Genomic DNA, 18,415 nt, shown 5'->3' on the forward strand with positions numbered 1-18,415 from the left:
TTATAGAAGAAAAAGATGCTCACCTCATTCCTTATATCAAAATATGTTCATTTGAATTCAGTAAGGTATCCAACTGAAAAGTTGTGTGACTTCCTTAGTCACAGTTTTTCAGTTTTTCAAACAAGAAAAATTCAGTTTTTTCTGAAACTGAAATTTTGAAAATAATTTCAAACAACTGAAAAAATTCAGTTTTTCAAACAAGAATTCTTATGATTGCCGAGTAGACTCTTCCATTTAGAGAGAAAAATACACTTTCGCTTACATTTTTTATGCAAATAAGAAATGCAAGAGAATTCTTAAAAAGGGAAATTACACAACTTTTCAGGATAAAAGGTTTAACTTATAAACACAGTTTTCAAGATATTAATATTTTAACAGAATTCTTTTGCATGACAAACACATATACACATGCAATAAACATTTTAAAAGGAGATCTAAATACCTTTCAACAAAAGAGAGAATAGGAGATTAGGACTAGAAAAATCAGCCTGGGAGAGGTGTGGATTTTGATGGATTCCCCAAAGGAGACAGGTGGTACAGCATCTAGATGACGCTGCAATTTCGTTCAACATTTTTATATTTGCAAAGTGCTTTAAAATAACTCCTCCTGACAAGCATGTAAGCCAGATAACCATTATCATCCCAATTTTTCAAAAGATGAAATAGAAATAGAGATCAATGAAGCAAACTGCCCTCTTCCAATAGAAAATGGCAAGTAGTAACAGATTACAAATCACTGAGCCTGAAATTCTATTTTGCTGTGTGAGCCAGACTCCAGGTTTACCTGTTGGATGAGTGCTGGTCAGCATTTGCCAAATTTGAACAGACAAAGCAGTGCACAATTGTGACAGTTCATCCAGATTATTCAGGTCAGAATTTCTCTGTGACCCTGAAATCTCAAAAACAATGTAACCTGAATTATTTAACAAGCTCATAACTTTATGTTTAGCTTTACTGAGTGGGACATGGAGACATTACTGTTCCACAGGAGAGGTAAGAGATTTAACTCTCATTTGGTTGGGCTGAGGTAAAGTAATGAAAGTGACTGGGAATTTTGCAGAGAGAGGGTGAGAGTGAGACATTCACTAAACATGAGGCAAGTGAGAAATGTTTCCTTATGTCTTCAGTTTGGACAATTCTCCTCACTGAAAAGTATTTTTTATTTTATTCCTGGCTACCCTTATGGTGCTAGGGGAGCATATCTACTCTCTCTGAATATAACCTGCAATCCTATTTAATGTTTAATATTTAAATACTTTAATATTAAAATTTAATATTAAATTTAATATTAAAATAATGAACTCCTAGAGACTCTTCTGGGTTCTGACACACTCCACACTGGTACAGCTGCAGAGAAGAAGGGGCAGCAGCCAGGGTTCTAGATATTGCTCAATGACAGTGTAAATTAAAGAGAAACAGAACAGCTTGTTTTTCCTCTTCAGCCTCTCTAGAACCAAAACCCAAGAGGACCTGAGCGAGCAGAGCAAAGCCACAGGCAAACGATTCACTGGAAATCTTGACGTTTGCTAGGTAAGACATTCTGCAGCCTGTCAGATCAAAGAGCCCTGGACCCTCTCCCGCTGCCAGCCCTGACTCACTTTGGAGAGGACTTAAGGCACATTGCCTCTGATGTCTGCTATCAGGAAGACTCATGACCCAGGTCTGGGAGACATTGTTTGGTGGTGGTGTTGTTTGCTTTTCAGTTGTCAAGTTTTTGTGTGTGCTTGTCCATTTGTTTAATGCTTGTAAAGTAAGTGTTCAATATGAAATGTTTGGAAAAGACAGAACTTTTTTTTTTTTCAACAACAAGAAAAAAATCACATCCCATCCAGAATAATAATCCCATCCAGAAGCGACCTGTTAACATTTCTGTCATTTCCTTTAGACCAGGGTTTCTCAACCTCAACACTGTTAACATTTTGGACAGTTTAATTAACTGTTGTTTGTACGTGTGGGGGCCGTCCTGCATTGTGGGAGGTTTAGCAGCATCCCTGGCCTCTACCTATTAGATGCCAATACCAATCCACACTCAACCTCCAATTGTGACAACCAAACATGTCTCCAGACATTATCAAATGTCACCTGGGGGGCAATATTGCCCCAATGGAGAACAACTGCTTTAAAGAGTATATTTTTGGAAAGCAAGAGTGTTGATTTGAGATTTATAGATGAGATAGTTTAAAAAAATTCCTTAGGGAGAACTCAGTCCAAGCTGTCATCTCACAATGAGAAGGCTCACAGAGACATGACTTGTGCAAAGTCACCCAGTGGATTAGTGGTCAGATCCACTGAGCTTCTGATCTACAGATCTTTCCACTCTTTTCCTTGTGTTATTCTCGTATTCTTACTTGATAGTCACATATGTGGGACACAGTCAAAACTGTCTTTGTCTGTGGCTCTTGAATTTCAAGCCATTTATCATTCCTAGTATGAGGTGTGATTCTTCTCTGCTCTTCACACTTCTCCCTGGCCAATAGCGACCAGCTGCATGGGTGCAGATAGATTCTACTGTACTAAAAGGAAATCTGGCTTTCTTAATTTATAGTCCTTCTACTAAGGGGCACTCAAGAAACTGCCAGATGTTCTTGTGTTTCAGAACCTAGTGCCCCTCTTTTTTTCTGCTCCTTGTTAGTTTTCTATCTTCATAGGGCAATAATTCAGTGAATCAGGGTCCATTTTCTTCCCTCTTTGTTCTGATCCGTTAATCTAAATATCGGCCCTAAATTTCTCTCCTGGAAAGCCCCTGCTTCTATTCAAATTCAAACCCCCATCATCTTCCATCTGGACTAAGGGAGCAGTCTCCTTGCTTCTACTCTCACTCCTCTATAAGCCATAGTCCATTCTTCACGGAGCTCTTTTTAAAACGTAAATCAGACCATGCCACTCCTTGTTTAAAATCCTCCCATGGCTTTCCATTACACTTAAAATACAAATTCCTGGCCCTGGCCTACAAGGCCTTATGCCTTGTCAACCCCCCACCCCACCCCCTCTGCTCTAGTCATTCTGGTTTTGTGGTTTGTTCTCAGACATTCCAAGCTCTGCCCACCTCAGGGTCTTTGCACTTGCCCTTTCCTCTGTCTGGAATGCTCTTCTTCTACATTCCTGTGACTGGCTCCTTCTTATCACTTAGGATTCATCTCCAAAGTCCGTTCTTCAGGGGAGGGTTCTACCTCGTTAACAGAACCAGCCCTGCCTGCACCTCAGTCACTCTGGATCATAATACTCACAGTATTTATTGTTAGATCTTAATCTAAATAATCATATTTATTAGTTTACTTTTTATTTGTATAGTTTCTTTCCCCATCCCCTATCAGAATGTATCTGGTTTCTTTACTGCTGTATCCCTATTTCCCACAATACCCAGCAGATAGTACATAGGTGCTCAACAAATATTTTTGAATGAATGAATTAATGAATGAATGACAAACCTACCGAATACTTATGTAAATAGAATTAATATCCTTGATAGTCTTCTTTAATAACTGCCACCCCTCCTATTCAAATCCACTCTCCACTTCCTGCCCCATCTTCATTGTTTACAGAGTCACACCCAAAGCATTGAAGGGTTCATTTGGTGACACTGATTTCATAATCCATGCCCTATCTGACTCTGAATGAATCACTTAGATTTCATAAAATGTCTCAATTATATAAGATGTCACTAATAGTCTTGCCTTTTTTCTTTTAACCTTATTCATGAATTCATTTACCTGAGTAAAATCATCTAATAGGCCCAAAGCCAAAAGGATCCAAAGAAACAGAGTTACTAAGAGGACTCCACTTATTTGCATGGGATTACTACTACCGACTACTTCATCCGGATGTTGTAAGAACAAATGAGATAATATCTGTGGAACATTTTAATCTTAATAAGAAACATTCATACACATGAAAAATGAAGCTATTGATTTTCTGACATTCCAATGTGTCATTTATATGCTTTTACTAATAATTACATTAAGGAAGGTTAACTTCTGTGCGTTTCTCATAAGTCAAGGGAAATCTAGTTGCTAATGGCATTTACTCAAGAGATTCCAACTCAGAATTTGGGAATGTTTAGGAATATATAAGCTAGGTAAATTTCAAAAAATGTTTTCAACTCCTTTATTCTCTGGAGACTTTGTTGTCATGGGTTATGAAGACAGCTTATGTCAGAGAGCAAGAAAGACCCTTAGAAATCACCTGATCCAACACTCTTATTTTATAGATGACACAGCAATACTCACAAAGTCACATACCAAAGTCCTTCAAGCTTCTTAGTGGTCGATGCCAGCCTAACTCCATCTTTCACTACCTTCGCTCTAGGGATTGTTTTTGTCATGTCCCTTCCCATGTGCCATTATTCTATCTCTCTCCTCTAACTTCTAAAAAGGTCCGGCTGCAAACCAGGAAGGGAAAGTAAAATGCTAAGATCAAGATCTCACCAAGAAAAAAACATAATCTTGCCCCGATATTTCCAGATTTGGGGTTTTTGATGAGAAATAACTACTTTTGTTGAAAGTATGCAAATAAGCATCTGGAAAGAATTCAGGTCAATATGGTCAACATTTTAAAACCTTGGCTAACTTGGACGCCATCCCTCTGGAATGCTCAGCAAGCTGGAACAACACTGAAACCAGAAGTGAGTCGCCTGAAGCAAAAATTTAGGGGAAATATGTATTTTTGATAGGAAAAAGCAGTTCTTAAGTACTCAATAACAAATGAGCACAGCTGAGAAAAGCCAAAGACCAAAAGGCAAGAACCAATACAATGGTATCAGTCAGTTTTTTGCATGGAAAAAAAAAAAAAAAAAAGAATAGGAACTCACGCTTATAAAATATCAAGACTTTGAAGAATCAAAAGTCAAGAGTGTGTGTGCTATGGATCACAAAGGAATATTAAGTGTTTTCTGCTCTTTTTGAAAATGAATTTTTTTAAAGGACTTCCATTTGTTAGTTAAAAGGAATACTCAGGCATAAAATTCAGTTAAGTTAATAGCTATAGGGATACCCAGTACTTAGACACACACCAAAAAATGCATTGAAGGGATAAATTGTAATGGCTCCATATAGAACTGCTAGCATGAATTCTAATCATTATATGTCTAGGGTCCCAGAAATCCTATTACCTTTAAGAGAAAATACCAGATGAAAGTGGCCATAGTAGTTTCTATACATTGAATTGGCCACTTCTCACCTGTTAATACAGGAGAGATAAATTTAAAATAAGCCTTTAAAATGTCGAGCTGTGGGAAAAATGTATCAGCAGAAGTATAGGCAAGCTCTGATAAAATATGAGTCCACGATTGTGGTGTAAATTCTACTCTCTCTTCTACTTCATGCTTCATTTTATTTCTTTTTTGTCCTCCTAAAACCTAGCAACAGAGAAGATTAGAGAATTCATAACTAAGTTATTTCATAAATAAATGGATTTCTTTTTGAATAGAGTAGAAATTAAGTGAGATGTTTAAATCTACATACAGTTTTCTTCATTCTAGGGTGATTAAAATGGGGAAAAAATAGCACAGCAACTGATACGTGAATATGCTTTGTACATTGGAACATTATACTTATATTTTAAAATATAAAGAATTGAACCCTAAAAGGACATTATATGCAATATTGAGAGTTACTGTATACAGTATACCCCTGAACAACACAGGGAGTTAGGGGCACCAACCTTCCCTACAGTCGAAAATCCGAGTATAATTTATCTGTAGAGCCAGTCCCTCTGAATTCACAGTTCCGCACCTGCAGATTCAACCAACCCCGGACTGTATAGTACTGTAGTATTTAGTATTGAAAAAAAACCACGTATAAGTGGACCAGTACAGTTCAAACCCATGTTGTTCAAGGGTCAACTGTATGTGTGTGTGTGTGTGTGTGTGTGTGTGTGTGTGTGCACATTTACAAACACATATGCAATATTTAAATTTTTTGTCACATCTTTATTGGAGTATAATTGCTTCACAATGTTGTATTAGTTTCTGCTGTACAACATAGTGAATCAGCTATATGTACACATATCCCCATATTCCCTCCCTCTTGACCTTCCCTCCTACCCTCCCTATCCCACCCCTCTAGGTGGTCACAAAGCACTGAGCTGATCTCCCTGTGCTATGCAGCAGCTTCCCATTAGCTATTTATTTTACATTTGGTAGTGTATATATGTCAGTGCTACTCTCTCACTATATTTTAAAACAAATCTTCATCAAATGGAAAAAGATAAAGAGTATTGAGATTTTCTGATCCTGATCCCTTTTTTTATATGATAAATAGAAGCAACCAGATAAATCTGAACAGAAAATGCTAAAATCTAGCTATTATCATACCTTGGGACACACATCATGAGTGGTTAGTTGTTTGGTTTTACAAATAGCAAGTAATTCAGTGTAGCTATCATTTTTTGCTTGTGAAGTATTCTCTGATTCTTTCATTTGAAAGTTAGCTAATTCTACTTAATCTGATTAATGCAGACTAGTTGCCAGATTTCCTGTGTTCCATGTTGACAAAGTTGTACCATAACCAGAGTACCCTGACACAACTCAAGATGCAAATGAAGGCCCATGGTACATCCCCCAAATACAGTACTTGCACCCTACCCCCAACATTCAAGCAATAACCAGAAGTTCAGAGATCCAGTTAGTCTCCTCCAGCTCTAGCCTTCTCCCTGTTAGTTTTCCAGGGGCCCCTTGTGCTTACAAATCTCCTTGAGGGAATTCCTTCTCAGCTTGGACCGTTCTCAGTGCACAGACTGCTGTGGGGAGAGGCAAGTGCAAATCTGTCCAAAGCACAGAATCTCTGCAGCAGTTAATCTTCAGGAGTTTATTTGTTCTGTGGAAGGGGTCCTAAGTAAACAGGCCAAAATCTTTGGGACCTTTCAATCCCTTCTCCCCTTTCAGATTTGGGATAAGATGGGCCAAGACTACTGCTTACCAGGGTGATCAAGTTCCCCTGGCAGAAGACACATTGTATTAGTTTGCTGCTAGAGCTGCTGTAACAAATTATCACAAACTGGGTGGCTTAAAACAAGAGAAATTTATTCTTTCATAGTTCTATAGGCTGGAAGTCTGGAATCAAAGTGTTGGAAGGGCCATCCTCTCTCTCTGAAGGCTCTAGGAGAGAATCTATGCCATCCCTTTCTCTTAGCTTCTGGTGTTGCTGGCAATCCTTGGCATTCTTTGATTGATAGATGCATCATTCCAATCTCTGCCTCTACCATAACATGGCCTTATCCCTATGTGCTTGTGTCTCTCCTCCTCTTATAAGGACAGCAGTCAAATTGGACTGGGGCTTACCATAATCCAATATGACCTCATTCTAATTTGATTATATCTGCAAAGATCCTATTTCTAAGTAAGATTACATTCACTGGCACTGGGGCTAGGCCTTCAATCTACCTTTCGGGGGACACAATTCAACCCCTAATAGCCATTTATGGTTGAAATGCCTCAAAACCACAGCTAGAAGGGCCACAGACCTTGGTTCACCCCAGTCAAGCTCTCCTAAAGTTTGGTCAAGACAGCAGGGCAGAGGCTGCTTCTCATTATCACCATGCCCTGGCAATTCTAAACAATGTCAATGATAGACACACAAGAAAAGTGTAATCAAATTTGTGTTTTTACAAGATAGTCCTGGCTGCAGTGCTGAGAATAGATTGGAGGGGAGCAACAATGAAAACGTGGAGAACAATAAGGAGACTATTTCAATAATCTAAATGAAAAGTTGTGACTTGGCTTAAGTTGATGATAGAAGAGACAGAAGAAGGTGGGTAGGCCAGAGATCTAGAAGATATATTTGGGATTTACATTTGGAACAAAACTGATAGGATTCACTCATGGAGTAGATGGGAGGAGTAAACAAGAGGAGGAATCAAGACGTCCCAGGTTTCTTGCTTAACCAAAGAGTGATTGGTGGTGTCATTGGTTGTGATGGGGGAGAAACTGGTTTAGTGAGGAAAATCCTTGTTTCAAGGCTCAAAGGCAATCTCACAAGAAAAAGTATAAAAATAAATGTAAAGCAACACCGTAGTTTGAAAAAAAAAAAAAAAGAACATCATATAGAGAAAACCAAGACAAGATCTAGTCCAGATTTTCGTTTTACACATTAGGAAGCTCAGGCGCAAGGGGAGAGATGACCTGCTCAATGAGCTAGAGCCTGGAAAAGAAGTCACCTCCTAGGTCAGACTCTTTGGGTCTAGCACTCCAAATACTTCACCTGGTTTGTTTTTATCATAATCCTTTTTCTTTATACCCTTTTTCATTTTGGTGGCTATGTCTGCTACAGAGCCTATGAACTCACTTGTTCCTAAAGGCACAGACAGTGATAACAGGAAGGTTCTTCCTATCTTCAGAAATTTCAGACCAACCATACGTCATTCTTGAGAAGCATATGGGACACTGGCAATCAGGCCATTTTCAACTATTACGCACTGTTTTCTAAAGCCAATACCTCCAAAACCATTCTGGAAGTCTTCTAGGCTCTTTAAGAAAGGTCTAGAAGTTATTCAAACAATTTAGTCAGACAAACATTTATTCAGTATTACTGTTCTGTAGCCTGTGAATGATTCAAAAAGATGACCTTGGATCCTTCACATCCACAAGTTTTAATTTTGGTTGGAGAGATTAAGATGTAGAGGTAACAACTGGTTAAGTGACTGGTTTTACCAGTACCAGATTTGGCATCAAAATAGGTAGCTAGCACAATGAGGGCCATGACATTTCAGAAAAGTTGGCCATCCATGTGGGTGAGAGAAATCAAAGATTATAGCGCTAGAGATAAAAATCAAAGAACAGTTTGACTTTGAAAGGGAGAAAAGGAAAACAGATATAAGCTTTAACTGAGAAAAACTAATCCAGCTCAGGGTCTGGCCAAGCCCAAAAATGGGTCAGGAGTTTTAATGAAGAGCAATAGTGTTGGTGATTAGATTCAATGGAGGCAGACCAGCTAATCTGAGAAGAATAACTAATTACTATACTTGTAAGTATAATAACAACCTTATGAGGAGGTACTATTCTACCTCCATTTTGCAGATAAGAAAACTGAGGCATGGAGTGGTTATGTAACTTATCTCAGTCACACAGCCAGCACATTGCAGTTCTGGGTTTCAAGCCCATAAAGTCTGGTTATAGCGCCTGTGCTCTTAACCACTATAGCATGTGGCCTCTCATATGAGTGCTAGTGGTTTGTAACAGTCTAAGGGAGGGGCGTCAAAATGGATATGATGAAGTCTGGAAATAATGACTAGGGACAAAAATAAATGACTACCAACAAGTCACTGCAGAGACAGGGTCAGACTGCAAAGACAGAAAGGGGCTTAAGGGCCAGCTTCTAAACAGTAAGGATAAGAATAAACACTAAGAACAAGTTCTGGGAAAATGTAGCTACTTACTGGCTACGAAAGGGGGTGGGATTAAAATAAAAAAAAAAATCGTAGGGCAAGCACAGCCAAAGATAAGTCTCCCTGAGGCAGATGCCCGGCTGAAAGCTGGTCTGGTTGCTCGTGATTTCACTACTCATCATGAGGCTACCTTTGTCCTTACATTGTAAGGAACAGTCATGTCAGCCTCTGAAAGGAAAAGAAATGGAATACAATTTGATAGTGGAGACTGAGCATGAAATGCTTACAGCACACCCTGAACCACATCCTCCTATTTCCTTCATGAGGTAAAGGACAAGTATAAAAAGTATGAAGAAACAAGGCCAACTAGATATGTCAGATGGTAAAACACTGAAATTCGGGGGAGTGGCTGAAATTTAACCTTAGAGGTAATATGGAGCCCCTAAAGGATCTCTAGGTGGGAAGTAAGAGGACACAATTGGCATATCAAGCACCCTCACTAGAGTATGGTTCAGAGGTTGGATTAGAGGGGAAAAAGAAAGGCAATAAGTGGAAAAGTTTAAATGCAGCCAAGGCAAGAAGACATGTAACTTCCTATCAAGAGGATTCAAAAAGGCAGTTAAAACTATGATGGAAATATGAGCTTCCAGGAGAAAGCCAAACTTTCAGAGATGACTTCTAGCAACTCTTGGAGAGTTTCTTCCTGCAATGCTAACTGTTCAGAAGAGTTTTTTTGTAGCACATTCAACAACATACTGAAAAGATAAGTTCCTCTGAACAGAGGTGAACCATATAATTTTAGGTAGACTCATAGTTTCCCTTGAAAGTATGCTTTTACCCATGATAAATATAGTTTTAAACAGTATCCCATATGATTCATGTGGTCGTAACACACCCAACTAGCTTTTCTTTCTAAGAGACCCATGAATCAACTGCTTTTGTCTAAGAATTGGGGCAATTTGTATGGATCAGCTTAACAGATAATAGATATACACCTTAAGCAAGAACAGTGATACTGAAAATAAACCATTTCTACACTGGTATAAAAAATAATCTTTTTCTTTCATCATATCTTTGAATACTCTAAATCTTTATAACAGGCTGTCAGCTATATTATTGGTCTTCAGTCTTTTAAATTTCTTAACCACTATTTTCAGGGATTCTTTTTAAGCATTTAGAATGAAAACCTAAAAGTACCTTTTAAAAAAATTTTATAATCTTATGACTCAAGTTGTCAGTTTCTTCATCAGTAGAGTGAGGAAGTTGAACTACACATTCTCACAGGACATAAGTATATATGATTCCATTAGTGTTTTCATAAATATTTTTCTGGTGATGGTCTTCAAAATATCTGGATTTTTTTCTATATTTGCCAAAATAATATATAGACTCTACATTAAACATAAATTTAAGAAATTATATAATCCATGTCTATATTAGTCATTAAACAACTGAACATAGTTTCTTAATGGATGCAATCTTTTAATTAATTGTTTATCAGTTCTTGGTTGTGTGAGTGAAGAATTTTTTCAGACTGTTAATAAACATAACAAATTGGATATATCAAAGAGCTTCATTTGGTGGAGCTCTTTTATAATGTCTACTCAGCACCTTCCTCCACATTCCCTCTACCTTTCCTGTGAACTGCTGTTGGTCCATATGATCAAAGGATGGATCCTAATGTCATATTTCTGTTTCATGGCCCTACCGCAGGGAAGGCATCTGACTCTGGGACTGGGAATTGGAAAAGAGAGAAAAAGAGAGACAGCAGTCACTTTCCAGGTAGCTGGAGGTGGAACATAAAATGTTTGTAAGTTTCAGCAATTGGATTTTTCCATTTGTGCACGGAAAAGTAAATAAAGCTAGTCCACAGAGAGAGAGAGAGAGAGAGAAACCTGAAATCAGACACACAGGAGAGCAGAAGTGTCTGAGTCTCTGGTCCGGTTTCTTTCTGAGGCCTAGATGTTTCTTTCAGATTTTGTAAGTGTCCTGTATCCTTATCATAAATTCCTATTGTTTGCGTAATCTCCCTCAAATGAGTCTCTGCTCTGAGTTTGTCTCTCCAGAACAAGAACTCTCCCATGACAAGAAGTGTAAGGCTGTGTGGCTGCTATCTCCTCAAACTCATCTGATTGCTTACATGTACTCAGCCACAACTCTGGTGGTCCCTGGAAGACACCTCTGGTAGAGTATGCTCAAGAGAAAATAAGGAGGGGAAGCAGCAGTCTTTGCTTAACGCGGAAGCTCACAGCAATGGATTGCCAGGCCATGTGCTCTTCCTCTTTCAATTTATCCCTCAGTCTCTGGATCAAGGTTATCTCTGGGGAAAAGTAAATCATTCTGGATGCCTAAAGGTCCTTCTAGAGCCAGGGATCTCTCTAGGGTTCCTCAAGATCTTTTCAGCCTGTTCCAAGTTATACATTATGAGCTGTGTGAGTTCTCTTCATGCATATCCTTCACAACAAGGTACGCAGTTTCTGACAGGCAAAGCAAGAAGAGGGGCATTTGATCTGGTCCTAGCAGCTATCTCATAAGCATCTCCCCTCCAAGGCAAGGGAAGAATCAGGTCTTACAATAGAATATAGCTTCCTCCTAAAAAACACAACACCCCTTTCCCACCCCACCCCCACCCCCACTCCAGCATGTATGTAGATTAAAGGATGAGCCAGTTTGTCACAATAATAGGATCCTCTATGCCAAGTAGCCCAAGCCCAGACTGGTAGACTGACTCTCACTTAGCAATTCAGATCCATAAGGTCCTTAAAAATAGCTTTCTTTACCTTTTTCGTCTTAGGTATTCCTCAGACACTGAGAAAATTTAGTCTCATCAGCAAGCTCTAACAAGATTACATTTGCATTTTGTCGTTCTGAAGATTAATCTGAATCTGTCCAAGCAAATTAAAATACACTACGGTACTCTTTTTCAACTCTCATCCTAGTCTATGTTCCAAAGTCAGCAAGGCTCTTGAGTGTCTGCCTCATCCCACCTCACCAATTCCTTTCACAGAGTCATGGCCATAACCTCAGGATGACATGATTTTAACTCCGGTAAAGCAGAAGCAAAATTTCTGCTTCTGCTAGAAGACAAGGTAATGTAAGCCAGTCCTCTCACAAAAGATGACTAAGAAAGCTGGATGAAATTTTAAGAGACAAAAATCTTGGTAGCATCAAAGGGTCAACAGGAGACTGATGAATTACCAATCCCAGATACAGAGGGATGGGAATCCAGATAAGTAAGCTTGGTACTATGACCACTTTTGAACTGGAGGTATTTGCCAATTGGAGAGATGTGGTCAAGAGGCTGAACTATACTTTTGGTATCTTCACGGAACTGGGAAGATAAAAATTGGTGTCCAGAGGCAGGGAAAGAAGGAATTCCATAAACTATTCCTTACTTTAGGCTGGTAGCCCACAGAGCTGTACCCTAGAAGTAAGCATAAGCTGGAAGTAAACTATTTCTTTTATGAACTAAAGATATGCAGGGTGGCCTCAAAAATATCAAATCTGGAACTTGGATTAAGTTAATTCTGAATTATTAGTGTCCCCAGGCACTTGGCTAGATCAATTAAATACCTTCTTTGGTGGACAAAACATCATTCCAGGCTTCAAATTATTTGTGCACTTTGTGTTCAGAAAATTATTTGCCAAAAAAACCCACCAATGTCTAGCATACAATCAAAGTATCTAGCATACAATCAAAGTATCCAGCACATGTAGAGACTAGATACTATGAATGTAAATCACAGGCAACAAAAATAGACTCTAGAGGCTCTAGATGTTATAATTTTTAAATAAAGATATAAACAACTGTGTTTACTACGTTCAAGGAGATAAAAGTCAAGCTTAAAAACTCTGGCAGAAAACAGGAAACAAGTGGCAAATTAGATATCCTAGACCTGAAAATTTCAATAATTAAAATCAAGAATTCAATAAACAGACTTAACAGTATACTAGACACAGCTGAAAAAAGAATTAGTGAACTGGAAGATAGGTCACAAGAAATTATCCAGAATGAAACACAAAGACATAAAGATGAGAAATACAAGAAAGGAAGTAAAAGACATAGAAAATACATTAAGAAGCTCTTACATACACTTCATTAGAATCTCAGAAGAGAGACAGATAATGGGACAGAGGCATTATCTGAAGAAACAATAGCTGAAATTATTCTAGAACTGATGAAATACAGCATTTACCATCAGACTGTGCTGCAGAAACACACACTTCAAGATGATCTGTAAAAATCAAGGAAGAGGGCTTCCCTGGTGGCACAGTGGTTGCGAGTCCGCCTGCCAATGCAGGGGACACGGGTTCGTGCCCCAGTCCGGGAGGATCCCACATGCCGTGGAGTGGCTGGGCCCATGAGCCGTGGCCGCTGAGCCTGCGTGTTCGGAGCCTGTGCTCCGCAACGGGAGAGGCCACAACAGTGAGAGGCCCGTGTACCGCCAAAAAAAAAAAAAAAAAAAAAATCAAGGAAGACACATCAGATGTGGGCAATCATATATGTTGGCTGCATACACTTATGCATTCTCATTTTCAGTTGGTCTTCAGTTGTTCCTCCACACAGAGTCAACTGCCCTGCTGTATGCTTTATTTTCTACTGCAAGATCATTTAGCTCTGAAGCTCTCTTTCATGACTATGTAGCTCCCAGACACATAAAATATGCTACTGCTCTCCTACTCCTCTGGGCCTTAAAGAAACTCCATGAGGCTGCCTCACACCCACCAGTCCAGATATATACTTCAGTTATATTTTCTTTATTCCCAATTCATGGTAGTCATGTAGAAATTCTGAGTTCTGCCTTGCTCCCTACACTCTATATTATGGACCTCTCTGAACTTCACTCCCAAAACCTACTGTGGTGGGGATAGGGGATGGGAGAATGTCTCTTATCCTCTACCCTCAGAACCTGGGCACAGCCCTTATCAGGGATCCAAGTCTTCACTCTCTCATTATTCTCTCCTTTCTTGTGGAAATTTTTATCTAGTTGCAGGTGGAGAAAACTGGTTTAATCTGATAGCTTATTTTAAATTTTCTCTCTTATGCCCAGACCAGTGGATCTATTACCCAAAGGGCAAACTTTTGATTCTCTGTTAGGTGTTTTGCTGGGTCACTTCTTCCCAGAAGCAATGAATGCCATTGAATAAAGCAGAGTAAAGGCAAAGAGAGAAGAAAATCAACCTGGGAACAAATTTAAATGAATATCTCAAAATATTATTTTATAACATATGAAGCCATAAGTTTTGACAAATACAGTTATATTATATTAATATATATACACAATACATAGACATTATTATATGTGCACAGGTTTACCACAGCAGCATTTATTATTCACCAAGTCATTTTTGTTTAATACCTAAATGTCTTCTAATTAACTTTTTCATGTTCTGGGCCCATATTTTAGCATACTTTAAAATAAATATATAACTTTTGGCCTTGCCCAGTCTTCATGCTCCTCAACAGTCTTTTACAAGTTCACAAAAATAGAAGGGAGTCATTTTGCAATTATTTATCTAATCCTGTAAGAAATCTATCACATAAATGTGGCAAAGGTCATACTGAAGCTCAGTTTGTAGGCCTACCTACCTCATGAATCCAGGAAATTTAGGAAATAACATGGACTCCCTGAAAGAAGAGAGGAGAAGGGTGTTAGGACTGAAAGTCAAGTCTTGGGTACTCAGATTCAGAACCTTTGGGGGGACAGAAGTACTTCTCTAAGTTCTAGGGAGAAGTACCCCAAGAAAAGAGGAAATAGGGACCCATGCTAAAGGACATGGGTCCCTTTTCAGGTGTAAGAGAACAGATACAAGAATTACATGGAGGGCTAGGAACCATGAGGCCATATTTGGAAGTGCCAAGGTACAATTGTCACTTAGTGACTGAGCTTCTAAGTCTAGCTGATAGAAGAACACATAGCAGAGAAGCCCCTTCTTTGTGCAACAGAAACATCATAGTGATTGCAGCTTGATAGCAGTGGCAACAGGCACAGTAACATCTTCTCCTACAATAATCAAGGGACAGAACAAACAACAGCCGTGGTGGCAGCAGGAAAACAGAACCTGTGCTAACATATAGGGAGCAGGCTATGTCTGCACAAGGCACAGCAATGATGCTGGCAACCACAACAAAGAAAGGCCAGCAACATGAGGAGTGTGAGTCACTCCAGGTCTGGGGGAGGGCAGTGTGAGGAGGAGGGCAGAGGAAAGAGGCCTCTCTCCTGATGGTAAACAGCCCCTCAGATGAGCAAAGCCAAACCAGGAAACACCAGAGTATCCACCTCTGGTTGCACAGGCAGATACCTAGGCCCTACCTCAGAGCTGCTACATCAAAAAATATCTGGGAGTAGAACACAGGAAACTGAATGTTAAACAAGTTCTTAGTGTGATTTTTTTTTTAACAGTACTGCCCATAGGTCTGAGCAACTGGGAATACTGCCCTGGACCCTGCCTTTTAAAGAACCGTCTTCCAGCCATGCTCTTCACAGGGCAAGGTGTCCTAGGGGTCAAGATAACAAGTTCAACAGCACCCCATGCTTACCTAGTACACAACTACGCCCCATCTGACCATGATCCTGGTTCCCAAGACCCTGGATTCTCTAAATGACTGAGACCAATTCAAAGGCCTGAATGGACCTCTTCCCCCGGTCTGTTCTCCCATGGTTGGACCACACTACATGGTGTGCACAATTCCAGAACCAAGTATTTGCCAAGGGGCAGCTGCTTGGTGGGCCTGGAGCTTGGACTTTCGTGCTGGGCTGATCACCTGTGCTCTCCAAGCCTCTCACACAGGGGTAAGAGAAAGGCTTTCCCTTTCTCTCCCTCCATCTGCAATTGTGCCCTGGGCCCACATATTGTGAGGGACAGCTACTGGTCTAGACTAGAGACTTACTCATTATTTTGGGCTCTTTTGTTGAAGTCAGAGGGGTTTTGCTTTATTTAGTTTTGGTTTTGTCTTGTCTTGCTTTTCTTTGTTTTTAAGCATCAGAGAGGAAAAGAAAGCTCTTAGGGTCAAAATGCCAATTATAAAATGAATAAATGCTAGAGTTTAATCCCACTGTGACTTTACAAGGTCTTGACTTTTCCCTTGGCAGGTAAAGTCTTAAAGGACAAAGCTTGCATGATTAAGTGGCATCTTAAAACTTTGAATTCATAGAGTTAATTTAGTTTAAGTAGTATCTGTTAAGCATTTATTCTGTCTGTCCCAGACAGTGAAAGGATCAATAAGATATGATGAACATCCTTAAAGCAAGGCCATTGGATAAGTCAAGCTGTATACATGGAATGCAAAAATAACAGCTGTGCAAGGGAGTATGTTATTTTAAGTGATAAAGTGAGTGCCCCAGACAAACTAACTGCAATAGGAATTTAATGTATCTTCAACAAGATCCTTTCCTTCTATTCTCAGGGTTGCCACCTTCTAGAGGAGGACACACACACTCACACACCTACCTAAACAAGACCCTACTGCTTTCAAGTTTTAGCAACAGGCCAGACTAGTGAAGCATTCTTGGTGTATCAACACTTATTTGGTCTTTGGTTTTAAAGATTGCTTTGTTTTGTGCTGTCTGTGTGTGTGTGTGTGTGTGTGTGTGTGTGTGAGAGAGAGAGAGAGAGAGAGAGAGAGAGAGAGAGAGAGAGAGAGAGAGAGAGAGAGAGAGAGAGAGAGAGAGGACACAGCCACAACAGCTCAAAGTGTTTTTCTCTCTTGCAGCTATGATCCATCCATGATAATCATCTGCATCACCTGTGACAAGTTCTGCATGTGTTAATCACAGATGAGCTTTGATAGGCTGAGTGTGGTCTGGGTTCCTTTCTGGGTGGAATATTGAGCAATAAAGCTTGGGAAGAAATTCAATTATTCACACTGTTGTTAAAGTCAGACTTTCATTTTACCATAACACAAGCCCAAGGCATATGAGTCAGTAGAGGCAACTACCCCGGGTGGTATCTGTTTTACTTTTTTGCCAGTGAAGTTGTGGCATGTGCCATGAAGGATAAAGAGCAGCAGAGACAGGAAGCAGTGAGCAAAGAATCAGCTGGGAAATTCCAGCTGCCCTCCTGCCCTACTTATAAGGAGATGACTCATTGTTAAGAAGCAAACAGATGTTGACTTGGCTAACAGAACCCTATGTAAAATTTAACCTCTCCAGGCCCTTGCATCCTGTTCTAGGAAAGATGAAACAGACAGGTTATTATATTTGGGCACCTGGATAGCATTGTTTAATACTGGTAGAAAGAATAGGCATATGTGTGTGTTTTTGAACATGCTGTTTCTCATGTCCTTGAAGCCCACTTTCTTCTGGAACATATCCTTTTATAGAGGCCACACTGTACAGAGAAACCTCCACAATCCGGGCTTCTGCTGTGCAGATGTGTGGTGGTCTGCTACTTATAGAGACGTGGAATTTTCAGGTAAACACACCTATTAGTAAGTTCTTATGTGCCCACTCAAGCATAGGGCTCCAGAGACCCAGGTTATAATCCTGGCTCTACACTAAGTAGCTATGTAGCCTCAGTTTCCTCACCTGTGAAATCAAAAGGTTTGACTGTTAAGGCTCCTCCCTCCTTTATTGTTTTATGATTCTAGGACTTTAAAAAGTTGAAAATATGTACCTATAATGCCTACCCTCTCTGTTTTCCGTCGATAAGAACAAGCACTTATACAATGCAGAAAATGTTTCTGTTAACAGTTTTCTTTCAGTGTAGAGTAGGAAAGTACGGCTTGGACAATATTGGGTCCAGGATAAGACACAACTTGTAATGGAGTTAAAAACAATTCCTTATTTACCTCACTGGGTTGTTGTAGTTATCAAACGAGATCACATCGTTGGAAAGTTTATCCTGTATTGTGCTCTATAGAAATGTGTTATAGACTGAATGTTTGTGTCCCCTCAAAATTCATACATTGAAACCTAATCCCTAATATTATAGTATTAGGAAATGGGGTCTTCGAGAGGTGCTTAAGTCATGAGAGCAGAACCCTCAGGAGTGGGAGTAGTGCCTTATAAAAGAGACCCCTGAGACCCTCTGCCCCTTCTGCCATGTGAAGTTATGGCAAAAAGATGGACATCCATGAACCAGAAATTGGGATATC

General features: G+C 39.6%; 1 protein-coding gene across 5 annotated transcripts in view; it reads right to left on the reverse strand.

The window, feature by feature from the left end:
* The window catches only part of TMC1 (transmembrane channel like 1), a 387,623-nt gene that overhangs the window by 232,415 nt on the left and 136,793 nt on the right, over positions 1-18,415 (reverse strand). The gene's annotated exons all lie outside the window — the stretch shown is intronic.

Source organism: Pseudorca crassidens, chromosome 7, assembly GCF_039906515.1.
Source record: "Pseudorca crassidens isolate mPseCra1 chromosome 7, mPseCra1.hap1, whole genome shotgun sequence".
NCBI lineage: Eukaryota > Metazoa > Chordata > Mammalia > Artiodactyla > Delphinidae > Pseudorca > Pseudorca crassidens.